The sequence below is a fragment of the Chelonoidis abingdonii genome, chromosome 1 (assembly GCF_003597395.2).
Source record: "Chelonoidis abingdonii isolate Lonesome George chromosome 1, CheloAbing_2.0, whole genome shotgun sequence".
NCBI classification, from domain to species: Eukaryota; Metazoa; Chordata; order Testudines; family Testudinidae; genus Chelonoidis; species Chelonoidis abingdonii.
Genome location: NC_133769.1, coordinates 244,091,130 through 244,109,235, shown reverse-complemented (window position 1 = coordinate 244,109,235; position 18,106 = coordinate 244,091,130).

Genomic DNA, 18,106 nt, shown 5'->3' with positions numbered 1-18,106 from the left:
AATAGCCATTGATGGACCTATCCTCCATGAATTTATCTAGCTCTTTTTGGAAACCCTTTTATAGTCTTGGCCTGCACAATATCCTCGGACAAGGAGTTCCACAGGTGACTGTGCGTTGTGTGAAAAAATACTTCCTTCTGTTTGTTTTATACCTGCTGCCAAATAATTTCATTTGGTGATGTCTAGTTCTTATGTTATGAGAACGGGTAAATAGCACTTCCTTATTTACTTTCTCCACACCCGTCATGATTTTATAGACCTCAATCAGATCCTTAGTCATCTCTTTTCCAAGCTGGACAGTCCCAGTCTTATTAATCTCTTCTCATACGGCAGCCATTCCATACCCCTAATCAATTTTGTTGCCCTTTTCTAATGGCCAGCAAGCAGTAAGATGAAGTCCTGCATCAAGTGCACCAGAGAAAAACAGTAACATTCTGGTTAACCTCTGACGAGGCATTGACTCAAGAGCACTAGAAATGATCATGTGTATAAAATGATATCCGAGCAGCTGGCAGTGTTGGGGATTGACAGGGCAGCAGATCAATGCAGAGAGCAGATCAAGTGACTGAAGACAAACTACCAAAAATAATCAAAGATGCTAACCTCTGGGAACTCCCTGTAGTCCTCCCTCTTTTATGAGAAATTCAGTCGGATAATGGGAACTGCACTGAACACTGTGTCTGATGAATGATCCCCTGCTGAGTGAGGATGGCAACAGTATAACCCTCTGTCACAAGCACCCCTTGAGGAGAGCCTGCTGGCAGAGGATCTGACCTTGAAAAATGTATTTTTTAACCAAGATCAGACAATAATGTTAGCTGTCTCACTCCCTTCAAGGCCCTTTCACCTTCATCGGAGCAACACAAGGCACCAGGAGGAACACATGGCAACTGGAGCCTGCATGTTCAGACCACCTTTCTGCAGGGGAAGAAAAAGAGCATCCGAGATGAGCTGATGGGAGCCCTGCTTGATAAAATGAATCAGCAGATCCAAGTCTAACAGGCCCAACTCGATAAGGATGCTCACAGGGTGGAAAGAGAGACAGAGGCTGCACAACATGAGGAGAGATTTGGCAGATAGATTCATGGAGCATAACTGCTGGTTAACTGTGCAGAGAGGCACCCTTAACAGACAGAGTGCAGAGGAAGGAGCTGTTGCAACACTTACTGGAACTGACTACCAGACTGCAGGCTCCAATGCAACCTTCAGCTCTTGCTCCCCTTACTGCTATCAAGTACTGCAGAGCATCCATCCTTTGGACAATTCAGGGAGTGGCTGGACCATGTCACAGGCAAACACTGACTCTTGAAATGGATAAATGAACTCTGTGCAGTGATTCATTCCAATCCAGATGCATCCTGCAGGTGCAAAAAGTGCTGGAAAGACCAAGGAGAACATGGACCTATGACTGTTGGCATTTGGGATGGGGGGTTGGACCATGTTGACTTTTATTCTTGTACTACATACCCTGGCAGCATGGGGCATGGGTCACTCGCAGGTTTATACTAGTGTAAATGGTGGATTCTCTATAATGTGAAGGCTTTAAATCATGAATTGAGGACTTCAGTAACTTAACCAGAGGTTAGGGGTCTATTATAGAAGTTAGTGGGCAAGGTTCTGTGGCAGCAATGTGCAGGAGGTCAGACTAAATGATCATGATGATCCCTTCTGGCCTTAAAGTCTGTGAGTCTGGAGACCTTAGGAGTTGGAGATCCTCATTATCCAAGACCAATCCAAGCAGTGACAGAGTAAACACACATCCTACTGATTTATTCTTCTGAGTCTTGAGTCCTACAGGTTTAGAAATTGGATCCCAGTTGAATCTGAGGGAGACCAGACTGCTGGACAAGAGTGAGAGAAAATATTGGTCCTGGGGACTAGATGTCACAAAGGAGTAGTAAACAGATTCCTTCAGCTTTCTAATTTTTCAACTAGAATTGGCCAATTTTTTTTAAAAAATTGACATTTCAACATTTGGTGAAAAGAAAACAGTTTAAATGGCATTTTCCTTTTTTTTTTTTCCATTCTTGCTATTGTTTGACCAACTCTAGAACTGGTGAAAAATGTTTCTAATTTTGAAATTTCACACTTCCAAATTTGAAAAAAAAATTAACTTTTGGAAATTTGGCTTTCAGAAAACATCACAATTCTTCCCCCACACCTTGTTTCCCCCTCTCAACAAGCTGTATTGGCTTGAAATTGGCCAAAAAAGGTCTACCATTATTCCACCTTATTGAGTGGCGCAAGGATTCCAGCACTAACAGGTATGCAAAAGGATTTACCTGATGGTTGATATGTGGTTACTTCATGCATAATCTAACCATAAGAATCTGAAAATTCACCTGCTTGACCTAGTATTATGTTATTAGATAAACAGGCAATTTGAACATGTTAATAATCCTAACTGTTTGCTGTAAGAAGAACTTTGAAAATTTTTCATCTGAATGATTTTCCAGTGAAAAATACTCTAGTTGCAAAAACCAACATTTCTGTGGGAAGGGATTTCCATTTTCTGGGCAGCTCTATGTTTCAGTTTTGGACTAAGTGGTTTATAAGGACAACAAAAGGTTGCTTAAAAAAAAGGGGAGGGGGATTTTGCAGTTTTGCCTGCCATCATTCAGTCAAGAAGTGTAGGAGGATTTACTGAAATTGTGAAACCTATCTAGACTAAAGGTTAGAGATAGTTGAGAATTTGTTTTGATTCACTGTATTGAATTGTCATTCTTGTCTTTTCTAGTCTATTCTCCATAATCTGGGTAAAAACAATGACCCCAACTGACACAGCTTGCTGTTTAGCTGTTTTTCCCCTCAGACCTGATTGAAGATGCAAGCATTCCTCTATCAGTTTTTTATCAGGATACGAAAGATATGTGCCTCTGTACTGGGCAAAGGCATCTGTTTGATGGATCTGGTTTCTTATTCAGCAATGAAGTAATTAACAGGGTTAAAATCTGAAAAAACATAAACTGTTAGACTCCTATTACTGTAAATTGCAAAACTCCTATTGACTTTTAGGGCAACAACAGCAGGCCCATGATATATAGTTTCCTAGTTAACATTCCTTCAAGATGAGTGTGGGAAATTAATTCTTTTTTTAGTATTCTTGGTTAATTCTGTCAGGATGCAGAAATGCTTACTTTTTGCATTGTCAAGGTGACCTTTGAATATGGAAGGACTAAAAACTTTACTTTGCAAATTTAGTGAACTCAAAAAACTATGCAGACATATGGGAAGACCTCAGCTCTATGGCTTCCATGGCTTTTTGTTCAGCACAGATTTCTTCTTTGTCTGTCTGTGAGTGGAGAATGTAGTTTCCCATATGCAAACTCAATGTTCAAAAGAAACTCCACATAAACTTTTTTTTTGTATTTTTGTAGTGTCATTTCAATAAAATCAAATTGAAGAGGTGAGATTAGTTCTGAAATGAAATATTAAAATCTAATCTGAGTTACTACAGTGCAAAAATGTTTTCCCTGCATTCATTAGCTGTGCAGTACAAAAGCCTTCTTGCCCCTAACACTGTAGAACAGACAAAATGAAGACATATTATCAAAGGGTTGGTATAAAGCAGCTGTCTCAGAGCTAAACCATTTGTTTAATTTGTCATTAAAATCCACTGTTTACTTCTTTTATGTTAGATCAGTTTAATAAGAGCAATTTCAAAACCCTTCTTTAATCTCAGCCACCATAAGCAGTTGGATACATCCATCTCTGCATTGTTCTAGAAATTTATGTGCTGGGAAAAATCCCTTAGCCTAGAGGTTTTTATTTTTCTTTTTTTAATGAAACAATTTAAAAATCATTTTTGCCATGTGAACTCATGATGAAACTTTAGGCCTTTGGTTTTTTTATTGTATTGTACTGAATTTTTTCAGAATTGGCAGGGAGCTTCCACCAATGAGTACTTTTAATTGGACTATCATCAAAGCACTAGAAAAACATTAAATGTGCACGATCACCCTCTTTGTGTCATGAACCAAATCTTCCAGTATGTTAGTACAGTGCCTAGCACAATAGGTCCCTGCTTGTAACTGAAGCCTTTGGGTGATATTACAATATTAATACTAAATAGTTATTATTCCTAATTCTGCAGTGCTTTTCTTTTGATGGGATGCAAAAAAGCTCAGCATAATCTGATGAACTGTAGGTGGGTAGAAATGTTGATTGCAAAGTATGTATACTTGGTCCAATATCATGTGACTCCTTGTGTACATTACCTTGGTTGATAAAATTCATAGCAATGTGTGCCAGTCTAAACCCCACAAAAACAAGCAAATGCCAATCCACATTAATATAAATGAATAATCAAGAAGTGTACATGCCTTAAATGAGAAACCGCATGGTTTTATTATTGTGAATTTTGTCTACTTCTGTCTTACTTTATTGATTACTCTCTCGTGTTTTGGTACATCTGTGTGTAGACCCTGGTTCTAAAAAGGCACACACATGTCTAGCTTTACACCTTTGAGTCATTCCATTGACTTCAGTGACACAATTTATAGGCCTAAAGTTAAGAATGTGCATAAGTGTTTAAAAGATAAGGGCCTAAGCCTGAAAGCTATTTGGGGACACGGCCCATCCATCTTTGTGTGTTTGTGAAGCATCTTACACATTTGGAGGAGCATAATAATAAATAAAAGGCCAAAATCAAGGGATGGCCAAATTGGATAAAAAATGTTCCCAATAACATGGACATCAGCAGTTTTTGGCTAGCCAAATATATCCAAACAATTAGCAGAAAAGCTCCATTGCCGAATATTTGAAAGTCAACATGTCAAAATACAGTTGGGGGTTAAAGGAAGGTTCCCAAGTCTAATGAGGTCCTATCAGTCAATCAGTGACTTGATTTTCATTATTAAGCACATGAGTTATAGTATAGAATAGCTATTTTGTAATTATTCCTTGCTTGCTTTGAATGCTGTAAGGGATTAAATCAATTTGTTGTTCACAGTCTGATGTTCCTGAGTTTCTAGAATGTGAGCAGAAGCTGCTTCAACTGTCAATATGCTGTCAGTCATTTTATGTAATCATTCTTCTATAAATTTGCAAACCCTGGTTAATTCACAGGAGAAACAACTTGTCCAAAAAAAGGAAAACAGTATTATCTAGCAAACTGCTACAAGTTAACATTCTACCAAGCTTATTTTTTCTAGAGCTTAGAAAGAAGACTGCACATAAATACTGTTTAAAAAATTTGGGATATAGTAAAACTGTCCTAAATTAATTTGCATTAAGACAGTATGTCTAATTCTCAGTCCATTCGAAGCCCAACAGGTGTTGTGTCTTCTGAATTAGTTACCTTGGGTCACATAATATAATGCAAGGAATTCAGATTCTGTAGGCCAGGGGACTAATAAATTATCTTGTTTTGAAAAGGTTAGCTGCTGTGGCAGCAGATACTTAGGCCTAGTCTGCACTACAAGTTTATCTCGAATTTAGCAGCATTAAACCGAATTAACCCTGCTCCCGTCCACACAACGAAACCCTTTATTACGATATAAAGGGCTCTTAATATCGATATCTGTACTCCTCCCTGATGAGGGGAGTAGTGCTGAAATCAGTATTGCCATTTCAAATTAGGGTTAGTGTGGCCGCAATTTGATGGTATTGGCCACCGGGAGCTATCCCACAGTGCACCTTTGTGACCGCTATGGACAGTGATCTGAACTTGGATGCACTGGCCAGGTAGACAGGAAAAGCCCCACGAACTTTTCAGTTTCATTTCCTGTTTGCCCAGCATGGAGAGCTGATAAGCACAGGTGACCATGCAGTCCCAGAATCAAAAAAGAGCTCCAGCATGAACCATACAGGAGATACTGAATCTGATCGCTGTATGGGGAGATGAATCTGTTCTATCAGAACTCCGTTCCAAAAGACGAAATGCCAAAACATTTGAAAAAATCTCCAGGCTATGATAGACAGAGGCCACAACAGGGATTCAACACAGTGCTGTGTGAAACTTAAGGAGTTGAGACAAGCGTACCAGAAAGCCAAAGAAGGAAATGGACGGGAGGGGCTCACGGAGGGAGGGGCAACTGATGACTGTAGCTACGCCCACAGTTTCCGCACTTTTCCGAAAACCATTTGAATTCTTGCTGAGCTCCCAAAGCCTGACAAGGTCAAACACATTGTTGCAAGTGGTTCAGAGTAATAATTGTCAGCCCTCCTCTCTCCCCCCATGAAAACAAAGGGAAAAAAATCGTTTCTTGCTTTTTCAATGTCACGGTATGTCACTGGATGCTGCTGGCAGACACGGTGCTGCAGAGCTAAACAGCACATCCCTTCCCTTCCCTTGCGGATGGCAGATGGAACAAGTGACTGGTATCTGTCATCATCGTCCTGTGAGTGCCCTTGGCTGCCTCGGTGAGGTTGGCTGGGGCACCTGGGCAAAATGGGAATGACTCAGATCATTCCTTCTTTAAGTTTGTCTAATGGAGATTCAGTCTGCTGGAATATCATGGCAGCTGAGGCTTCTGCCTCAGGCTGCTCTCCCCAGTCAGCAGCACCCATGGTCCTCCTACCCTTTGCTACCAGGGATCACATCAGATACTTAGACCTCTACATTTTGCTGCAGAATAAAAAATTTAAGCTACCATTTAGAACTGTTCCCAGCATACATATCCTGGGACATTTTGTATTTTACCAGTGTCAACCAAGGCCCACACAAATGAGATTCAGTCCTGCCGTGCTTCTATCCTAGTGCTTGTCACAGATTCCCATTTTCAGCTATAGCTGAGTAAGTGCAGAATGGTGGTTCACTCTACTTTGCTGTAAGCCAACGCGCCCTCCCCTCCTCCATTTGATCTCTGGCTTGCAGAGGCAATAAAGTCAATGTCATTCTTATCCTGCATTCTTTATTACTTCATCACCAGAGGGATAACTGCACGGTACCCCAGGAGGGTGGGGATGGAGGGAAGCAACTGTGGGGTTGTGGCAGGGGCAGTCCCTAGAATGGCATGCAGCTCATCATTTCTGTGGGATAGCTAGGGTTCTGACCTGGAGCGGCAATTTGCCTCTCTGGTTTTTTAGTAGGCTTGCCTGATATTCTAGCGCAGCGACCTCCCTTAGACAAAACTTAAAGAGGTAATGACTTGGGGAGTCATTTCCATTTTTGTCCATGCGCCTCAACCGACCTCACCGAGGCAGCCAGGAGCACCACGACAACAGCAGACGGTACAGTATGACTGGTAACCATCATTGTCAACTTGCAAAGCAGCAGACGATACAGTAGAGCTGATAACCGTCTTTGCTAACTTGCAAAGCAGGGGATGCTGCTGTGTAGTGCTGCAGTACTGCGTCTGTTAACAGCAATCCATAGACATACGGTGACAATAGTGAAAAAAGGCTGAACAAGCTTCATGGTAGCCGTGCTATGGCGTCTGCCCGGGCAATCCAGGGAAAAGGGCGTGAAATGATTGTCTGCCATTGCTTTCACGGAGGAAGGATTGACTGACAACATTTACCCATAACCACCCGCGACAAATTTTTGGTCCCATCAGGCGTTGGGATTTCAACCCAGAATTCCAATGGGCGGGGGAGACTGTGGGAACTATGGGATAGCTATGGGATAGCTACCCACAGTGCAATGCTCCTGAAGTCGATGCTAGCCTCGGTACATGGACACACTCCGCCAAATTAATGACCTTAGTGTGGCTGCGTGCCCTCAACTTTATATAATCTGTTTCCAAAAATCAGTTTCTGTAAAATCAGAATAATCCTGTAGTGTAGACATACCCTTACCGAGAGCATTGTGCCCTGAAGGTGAAAGAACAAGACTCCTCCCGGGAATGTGGCTTGTTTAGATGCACTGCAGGTAGCCACACAGAGGTCGCTGACATCCAAAGGCCCAGTTTCGGAGGTGTGGAGGCCATGGGCCTGCCCTGCAGAACTGTGTAGATGCTTGCGGTCTGCCACACTAAAGGGGTCACACCCCAGGGACTGGTTCATTACAGACTGGGGTTTAGACCAGATCCTGTGAATCCTTGACAATAGCAAGGACATATTTCTTCCAAATGGGTTGTGTGTGTGGGGACATTTACTCCTATGAGAGGCCTTGCACAGTCAGTGTCTGTGGAGTAAATTCTTCTGCTCTAGCACAAAGCATTTCCTGAAAATTATTCTTGTGACCTGTTTCTCCTCCTTTTTCCCCCCAGCTAAAACAAAGGGAAGAGTGAACAAGAAGGAGAGCAAACAACAAAGGGAGAAAGCAGCATCAGTTTTAGCATGCTTCCATTCCAGAAATGCCCATATAGCTTAGCATATGCACAGTGGCAGCTGTTCTGAGAACTTCAAGGGATGACCCTGCAGCCATTGTCTATCTACATAGGCAGGTTCAGAGAACTCTTGAGGACAGCCTGATTGCTGGATTTCACCTTTCATTGGACTTAAATGACCTGGAATTTAGGCACAAGATTGTTGTCTATGTATTGATAAGAAGCATTCAACTTCTTGTCACTATTGCTGGATTTAAGTTCCTGAAAATTACTGGAAGTCTCTTCTATTTTTGCACTCTCACTCATCTGCCAGCACTGGGCTTATAGACTAGAAAACCTTTCAAAACTGCTTAAGCAGGTATGTTTTGGCAGGACTAGTAAAGTCACATTCTGAAGCCTCAGAATCCTGAGTGGCTGGCCAGAGGGGGATGTAGGAGCTATTGATAGGGTAAAGAGGTTGATTTTCTGTGTGTTTTATGGAGTATTTCATTTCCTCTTTTTTTGGTCCTCTTCCCCAGTAAACCTGTCCCCCTTAGTAATTTGCACTAGGAAGTATGAATGCTTATGTGCTGACTGGTTTAATGACTTGTTTGTATCATGTATTGAAACTATTCTCAGAGGCTGGTGAAACCCATTGCTTACGCATTGGAGCTGAAAATACAACTCTGACACCACTGGCTGATGATCCCAATGCCACTTCCTATTAAATGGTGATGCCATCAACCAGATCAGCAGCATCCTGATTTCTGAAGTCAGGCCCTTGCTGCACATTCAGCTAGCCTTTCTTAGGGGGCAGAGGCTACAGCTCTAATGACCATTAATGAGTTTCTGCAATAGGATGCTATAATCTGGATGGACCATATAAATATTACAAGCAGCAGCTTGAATAATGAATGATAAAGAAATGAAGCCAACCTGTTCTTGGCAGTTTGGCCTTTGAATCTCTTAAGATGCTTGCCAACAAATGTTTTATCTAGCAAAGATTTAGCGCAGTAGGAGAAAATTGGCAGACAGAGAAGGTCAAGAATTAATGTGCTGAATATGCAGGATACGCTGTTTTTCTAAAACATTATTTTACAATTCTTTCTCTTTTTCATGTGCTACGTTTGTTTCCCTTCACAGTGCTATGTAACTCTTGTTTTTAAGTAGAGGAAAAGAAGCTCTCTTAAAGTCCTTTACCCCTTTGAATATCTTATTTAGTAAGTCTGCTGACATACCACATTAAACTAGCATGTTGGAGGGTGTTTTTTGATTCTCAATAGCTCAAGTGTGGATGTGAACTTTTTGGTACTATGCTGAAAATTACCCAGCAGCATGAGCAGAAAATGGTTTTAACACCTAATCTTAAGACTGAGTGTCCCAAACATTACAGGGCATCTAGACCCAAATTCTACAAAATAAATTATGAAACCGTATTGGGAAATTGTACCTCAAGGTATCCAGCACTGGACGCTTCAGTTTATCAGAGCAAACAGACTGTTATAAGGCAAATTCTATGTTCTCATAAAGATATAGCTAAGGAATAGTGTACATCTTTGACGGATCAGTAGCAGAGCTGATTGACTTTGTTTTCCGTGAATATTTTTTTTCATTGAAAAATGGGAATCTGGCCACATTGAAATTTATTAATGGAAAACATGAATTGAAAATATGTTTTCATGTGAAATTTCAAAACAAATGATTTCAAAGAGAATGTGGGATTTTTCCCACCAAAATGAAACAAAAATATTCAAAAAGAAAAATTTCCAATGAAATGATTTTTTCCCCCCAACTTTTTTATGAGACTTACCTTTCAACCAACTGTAGTCAGAACTCTGGTAAGATAGGGTTATCCATAAGTAAGTACACAAGTGAAATATATATATATAGTATATGTGAGCAATACACAATGATGGATGCAGGTTTTAGTCATGGCACTGTTATGTACAAGAAAGAACACAGGTACTTGGTGCAACATCATTTTATCCAAGTATATGTGTGCAGGTATTTGGGCTGTATATACCTCAATGACCAATGGCGTAGAAAGTCTCGAACTACAGCCTGTGCTTCTTTGCAGTTCATAAAAGGAGACATGCTCAGAACCAAGCAATGAATAGGATGGAGGGTTTGGGAGGGAAGCTGCCCCCCCAGGGCTAGATCCACAAAGGGAATTAGGTGTCTAGCTGACACTTTAGGCAACTAAGTCAAAACACGTGTCAGCTGCTGCCTAACCATTTAGGTGCCTAAATTCCCCTGATGCCTATGTTTCCATTTATAACTAGGGTTCCATGTCTGTCACGGAGGTCGCAGAAGTCACAGATTCCATGACTTTCCACAACCTCCATGACTTGTGCAGGGGCCAGTGTGGCTGACCCCAGGGCCACCAAGTAGCTGGCTCCGGGGCCCGCTGCTCAGGAGTCCCCTCGAGACAGACATGCCAGCCACTGCTCCAGCGGCCCCCGGCAGTAATCCTGGGATGGCCAGAGCAGCTGTGGTCTGTGGCCTTGGGCAGCAGTCCCTGGCCAGCCAGAGCAGCCATGGTCCACTGGCCCCGTCAGTGGTCCCTGGACGGTGGGCTGGAGCAGTTGTGGTCCACGGCTCCTGAACATAAGAACATAACAACATAAGAATGGCTGTACTGGGTCAGACCAAAGGTCCATCCAGCCCAGTATCCTGTCTACCGACAGTAGCCAATGCCAGGTGCCCCAGAGAGAGTGAACCTAGCAGGTAATGATTAAGTGATCTCTCTCCTGCCATCCATCTCCACCCTCTGACAAACGAAGCTAGGGACACCATTCCTTACCCATCCTGCTTACTAGCCATTAATGGCTAACCTCCATTAATTTATCCAGTTCCTTTAATGCGTTGTAGTCCTAGCTTCAAAAACCCTCAGGCAAGGAGTTCCACAAGTTGATCTGTGCAACTGTGTGAAGAAAGAACTTCTGTATTGTTAAACCTTCTTCCGATTAAGTTTCTTGTATTATGGGAATAAGTAATTAACTTTTCCTTATCTACTTCTCCACATCAGCTCATGATTATTATATACGCATCTATTCATATCCCCCCTCTAGACTCCTCTTTTCCAAGCTGAAAAGTCCTAGCCCTCTTTAATCTCTCCTCATATGGACCGTTCCAAACTCCTAATAATTTAGTTGCCCTTCTCTGACCTTTATCCCAGTATATCTTTTTTGAGATCGAGGGACCACATCTGTATGCAGTATCAAGATGGTTGGGCATACCACGATTTATATAAGGGCAATAAGAATATTCTCCACCTATTCTCTATCCCCTTTTTAATGATTTCCTAAATCTGTTTGCTTTTTGACTGCCTCTTCACCTGGCATGGACGTCTTCAGGAACTGTCCACGATTGACTCCAGATCTTTTTCCTGATCGTTGTAGCAAAATTAGCCACCATCATATTGTAATGTATAGTTGGGGTTATTTTTTTCTAAGTGCATTACCTTACATTTATCGCATGAAATTCATTTGCCATTTGTTGCCCAATCACTTCGTTTCTGAGATCTTTTTGAAGTTCTTCACAGTCTGCTTGGTCTTAACTATCTGAGCAATGCTTAGTCATCATTGCAAACTGTTGACACCTCACTTTTACCCTTTTCTCCAGATCATGTATGAATAGCTTGAATAGGATTGGTCCAGGATTGACCCTTGAGACCCACTAGTTCCCTCTCCATTTGAGAATTACGATTTATTCTACTCTTTGTTCCCTGTCTTTTAACAGTCCTCAGTCATGAAAGGACCTTCCCCTATCCCATGACAACTTAATTTACTAAGAGCCTTTGGTGAGGGACCTTGCAAAAGCTTTCTGGAATCTAAAGTATACATGTCCTGGATCCCTCTTGTCCACATGTTGTGACCCCCTTCAAAGAACTCTAAAGATTAGTAGACAATGATTCTCTTTACAAAACATGTTGATTTGCCAACAATTTATGTTCCTCTTATGTGTCTGACAATTTTTATTCTTTAATATTATTCGACTGATTTGCCTGGACTGATGTTAGATTTAGCAGTCTGTAATTGCCGGGATCCACTTCTAGAGCCCTTTTTAAATATGCATTACATTAGCTATCTTCCAGAATTGGTAAGAAGCCAATTTAAAGGTCAGGTTAAACCATGGTTAATAGTCCGCAACTTCCACATCTTGAGTTCTTCAGAACTCTTGGTAAATGCATCTGGCCTAGTGACTTTTTAATATAAGTTTATCAATAATTCCCAAAATCTTCTCTAGTGACACTTCAATCTGTGACAGTTCCTCAGATTTGTCACCTACAAAATCCGACTCAGGTTTGGGAATCTCCCTAACATCCTCAGCCGTGAAGACTGAAGTAAAGAATTCATTTAGTTTCTCCACAACAACAGGCTTCCTGCTTCTGATATACTTAAAAAACGTTTCATTATTACCTTTTGAGTTTTTGGCTAGCTGTTCTTCAAACTCCTTTTGGCTTTTCTTATTACATTTTTACACTTACTTTGACAGTGTTTATGCTCCTTTCTATTTACCTCACTAGGATTTGACTTCCATTTTTTAAAAGATGCCTTTTTATCTCTCACTGCTTCTTTTACATGGTTGTTAAGCCACAGTGGCTCTTTTTTAGTTCTTTTACTGTGTTTCTTATTTTGTGGTATACATTTAAGTTGAGTCTCTGTTATGGTGTCTTTAAAAAGTGTCCATACAGCTTGCAGAGATTTCACTCTAGTCACTGTACCTTTTAATTTCTGTTTAACTAACCCCCTCATTTTTGCATACTTCCCCTTTCTGAAATTAAATGTCAGTGTTGGACTGTTGAGATGTGCTTCCCACCACAGGGATGTTAAATGTTATTATAGTATGGTCACTATTTCCAAATGGTCCTGTTATAGTTACCTCTTGGACCAGCTCCTGCACTCCACTCAGGACTAAATCAAGAGTTCCCTCTCCCCTTGTGGGTTCCCGTACCAGCTGCTCCACGAAGCAGTCATTCAAAGTATTGAGAAATTTTGTCTCTGCATTTTGTGCTGAGCTGACATGTTCCCAGTCAATATGAGGATAATTGAAATCCCCCACTATTACTGAGTTCTTAATTTTGATAGCATCTCTAATTTCCCTTAGCATTTCATTGTCGCTATCACTGTCCTGGTCAGGTGGTCAATAATAGATCCCTAATGTTATGTTCTTATTAGAGCATGAAATTACTATCCATAGAGATTCTATGGAACATATGGATTGACTTAAGATTTTTACTTCATTTGATTCTACATTTTCTTTCACATATAGTGCCACTCCCCCCAGACGACCTGTTTTGTACTTCCGATATATTTTGCAACCCGGAATGATTGTGTCCCATTGATTGCTCTCAGTCCACCAGGTTTCTGTGATGCCTATTATATCAATATCCTCCTTTAACACGAGGCACTTAGTTCACCCATCTTATTATTTAGACTTCCAGCATTTGCGTACAAGCACTTTAAAAACTTGTCACTGTCTATTTGTCTGCCCTTTTCTGATGTGTCCAGTTCTTTATGTGAATGTTTATGTTGATGCTGCTGACTCTGCCTAGCCTAACCTAACCCCTGGTGGGATCCTCAAGGTAGGCATTCCCCTGGCTATCTCCCCAATGTAGCCTGACCTGGTAAGTGTTCTCAGAGGCCACGTTAGAGAACATGTCCCAGGTTGGACCCTGACGAAAATACTACGAGGGTGGTACCATACTATATTTCCTGTTATCCACTTGGTTAGAGCCCACACCTAGGATATCAGAGATGCTGGCACAAATCCCCACTTTTCCTGAGTTGGAGCAAGGACTTGAACATAGATCTTCTACTTCATGGGTGAGTGCCCTAACCAGAGGCTATTGAGTACTCTGGTGCTAGGCTCTCCTATCAAAGCTATTGCACTTTGTACAAAATGCTTAACTATTCCTTGGTGCAGGGACTGGAATCTGGGTCTCCCAGGTGAGTGCTACTCAAATAAATTTGTTAGACTCTAAGGTGCCACAGGTACTCCTGTTCTAATCTCTAGGCTATAGAGTCATTCTCTCTGGCCCACCAACTCTTCCAGTGTATTGAATAGGAAGCCTGGGTGCCTAACTCAGGGCTGTGAATGCCACTGGATGGCAGGGCATCTAAAGTTAGTCATTGCAATGCTGTGCCTAGGTGCCTGTTGTGGATTTAGCATGAAGAGGATACTTGTCTCACAAAGTTGTTTGCAGAATGAAAAACTGAAGAGCCATTGTTCTATGTCAGCTGCATTCCTAAAGCCTTTCTCCCTGCCTTCCAGGTGAAAGCAATTAATAACAATGAGTTCCAGCAATAAAAACAGAGCTTCCAGCAGAAGAGAGAGCAATGGAAGGCTCCAGCACTGAACTGTGGATATTTATATATAATGTAGGCTGGACATACATGGGGGGGTTGGGGCACAATTATAATACTAGGGTAAGGCTGCTGGTGTCATTTATTCAGAAGGAGATTTTCAAAGGCACTGAGGGTGGTTAGGGACATAACTCTTACTGGAGAGCTGCGGCCAGCTCCTCAGCTGTAAATTGTCATTGTGCCTTCAGTCTATAAATGCCATCTTGCCAGCTAGAGCACGATGTAATTTACCAAAAGGTCAGTGTTGATTTTCTTTGTTTCTGGCACGCTACAAGCACTGTGTCACTGCCTAAAGCCCAGCACACTTCCAACCGTTCTCGGGATTGTCTAGTTCAAACTAAGATTTCTTCCTCCTGTGATGTTGTATTTAGCAACACTGTAATTTTAATTTTTCCAAGTGTAAGCCATGGGCAGGAGGGGGGACTGCTTATTACTTACTTATTTGATTCAGAGTTATTAGTACTCTAGCATTAGCCTCGCACTCTATTCCTTCCCAATGCAGTTCATAAATATCTTTGTTGCTTTTCCAATCTGGGGCATGAAGGGGGTTGGAAGCATCTCCCAGAATATAATGGCCTGGGTTCTTTTATTATGATATTGTTATCACTTTATTCATTTAGTACCATCAACACGCATATGAAAGCTTCTCTGCAGGCTGTTGGGGTCCCGGGCAGGCTTTTTGTTCTGTGTTTGTACAGCACCTGGCACAATGGTATCCTGGCCCGTGACTGAGGCTCCTAGGCATTATCACAATATAAATAAGAGGAACAATATGTACGTGTGGCCACATATGTTTGGGTCTGTGGCTTGGCCCAGGAAAATATATGCATGGTGACCTCTCCAGCAGAGGTTGGAACTGGCTGAGTTCATTTTGCTGCTGATTACTGGGGTGTAGAAAAAAATGTCTGAGTATATGAGTCTGTTCAAATTCCTTTCCATTCAGATTCTCTTTTTGCTGGCAAGGAAGTGGTACTATGTGCATTCTGTCCGCCCAGGAATCATTACCCTTGGTGCTCTGAAATTCTGCGTCTCCTCCCTTCTCTTTTTTTAACTGTGCTGTGACTTCTCTATTTCAGTGATGCAAAGGGAATGGCAGTAGAAAAGGCCTTTCTGAGGGTACAAGATGACTGAAGGCTTACATGTAAACTGAACCCAGCTGTCAAAACCAACACTACCCGCTCCACCCATTTACCAAAGTCACTCAGAAAAGTATCAATAAATAGATGGGAGTCACCAGTCAGGCACTATCAGAACAATGGGGGTAACAAATTCCAGTGTCAATGCCCCTCTACTGACAGTGTCCTGCTGCCAGTTCCCCGCTGAATACAACTGAGAGCTGTCAGTTCATCCATACTGCTGATCTCAACAACTGGGGTAATATAGGAGAGACCAGCTTTCTAAGATCTTACCTACAGTGGGAGGTGGTTGTTTGGGTTTTTTGGGAGGGAGTTGGTTGCAGGGTGGGAAGGGGGTTGGTCACTGGTGTAATTGCACCAGTGCAAGTCCCCATTGTAAATTATCTCTTGTATCTTGTACAAGTTTACCCCTGCTACATTGGTGTAACTATACCAATGGCTAAAAGCTCAGGGTAGATAAGGTCTAAGATACATAATATCCAAATGACAAGAGCCCAGATCCAGAAATTATCCAGTGCAAAACAGGGACCTACATATTGCAGTTATTTTGGACCTAATGGTGACAAAGGCGTGGATAGATAAGGTAAGGTCAAATTCCCTGTGTTCCACTACCCTTCAGTTTCATCCCACAGCTAGTCCAGCTGCCTTTTTCCAATTGATCAGCTCCCCTTCTGTAGGGAAGGGAAAAGAAGATCCCCATGTCCTGTTCCCACTAAGTCAGAAAACATCCCAGCAACTCAAATGAAGTTTTCCTAGGAAAATGGAAGAGGGAAGCACAAACTTTTGTTCCTGCTGGGAGTGGAGAAAAGACTCCTGCCTGCTCTCTTTGGCGTCTCTCTAAAGACAGTTTTGCTACTTCACCCTATTCCAAGGATCAGCAACCTTTCAGAAGTGGTGTGCTGAGTCTTCATTTATTCACTCTAATTTACGGTTTCACGTGCCAGTAATACAGTTTAACATTTGTAGAAGGTCTCTTTCTATAAGTCTATAATATATAACTAAACTATTGTTGTATGTAAAGTAAATAAGGCTTTTAAAACATTTAAGAAGCTTCATTTAAAATTAAATTAAAATGCAGAGTCCCCTGGACTGGTGGCCAGGACCCAGGCAGTATGAATGCAACTTAAAATCAGCTTGTGTGCAGCCTTCGGCACCCGTGCCATAGGTTGCCTACACCAGCCCTATTCTATCGAGCTGCTAGGGGAGTCCTTAAAAAACTCCAGTGGGCTTGGATGAGTTTCAAAACTTCTCCATGCTGACCTAAACAAGTGAAAATGTTCACAATGTGTAAACTGTGGAGAAGCACAATAAAGTAGGAGACACGCCCGATTTTGGATCTTGATTTTTCATTTATACACTTTAAACTCAACCATGTTCATTGAATGATTAATTAAGAGTCACAAATCTTCAGGGTGAATTTAGGCTACTTTGCCAGATCTCAGAACTGCTACTCAATCCTTGTCAGCCACCTTTAGCACTGTTAACCATACTCCTCTTGTAGCCATGTCCTCCCCTGGCTTCTGTGATTTTTCCTTTTACCTCTTTAATCTCTCAAGTGTATCCTTCAGAAGATCCTCCCACACCCATCCTCCAATTTTCTGTGGGGGTTCCCCATAGGGTGACCAAATGTCCTGATTTTATAGGGACAGTCTCGATTTTGGGGTCTTTTTCTTATATAGGCTTCTATTACCCCCACTCCCATCCCGATTTTTCACATTTACTGTCTGATCACCCTAGTTCCACAGGGCTCTGTGCTTCTCTTCTCCCTCTACATCTTGTCTCTGGGTAATCTCAGCCATAAACAAAAATGCAACTACTGTCGTTATACTGACAACTGACAGCTCTACCTCTGTACTCCAGACCAATCTCCTTCTGTTCAAATTAAAATCTCAGCCTGTCCATGTGACAGCTCCTTGTGGATGTCTAGCCATCAGCTCAAGCTCAACATGGCTAAAACAGAGCTTTTAATCTTCCCCTACCAAGACCTACCCACTAGCTCCTCTCTTGATTACAGCGGATAGCACCACCGTCCTGCCTGCTATTTCAGGTCCATAAAACTCTCCTTTGCTGGAAAAACAACAAAAAACTTGACAATAATTAGGCCGCTGGTGTACTGAGACCACTGCCTCTCATGCTAACCAATAATGGCTTATTGTTTCCTTGTACTCCTCCATCTGTCTTTCCTTTCCATCTGTTGCCTCCTGTCGTATCCTTTCACTGTAAACTCTCTGGGACAGAGGCTGTCTCTTCTTTCTGTCTTTGTACAGCCCCCCCTAGCCTGTTAGTGTCCTGGCCCATAACTGGGACTTGAAGGCGCAGTCATAATGCAGTCGATAATAAAAATAATAATTATTTGTGATTATTAATCAAAATCACCTGGAAGCGATGATTTTATAGTGTTCTGATGTGA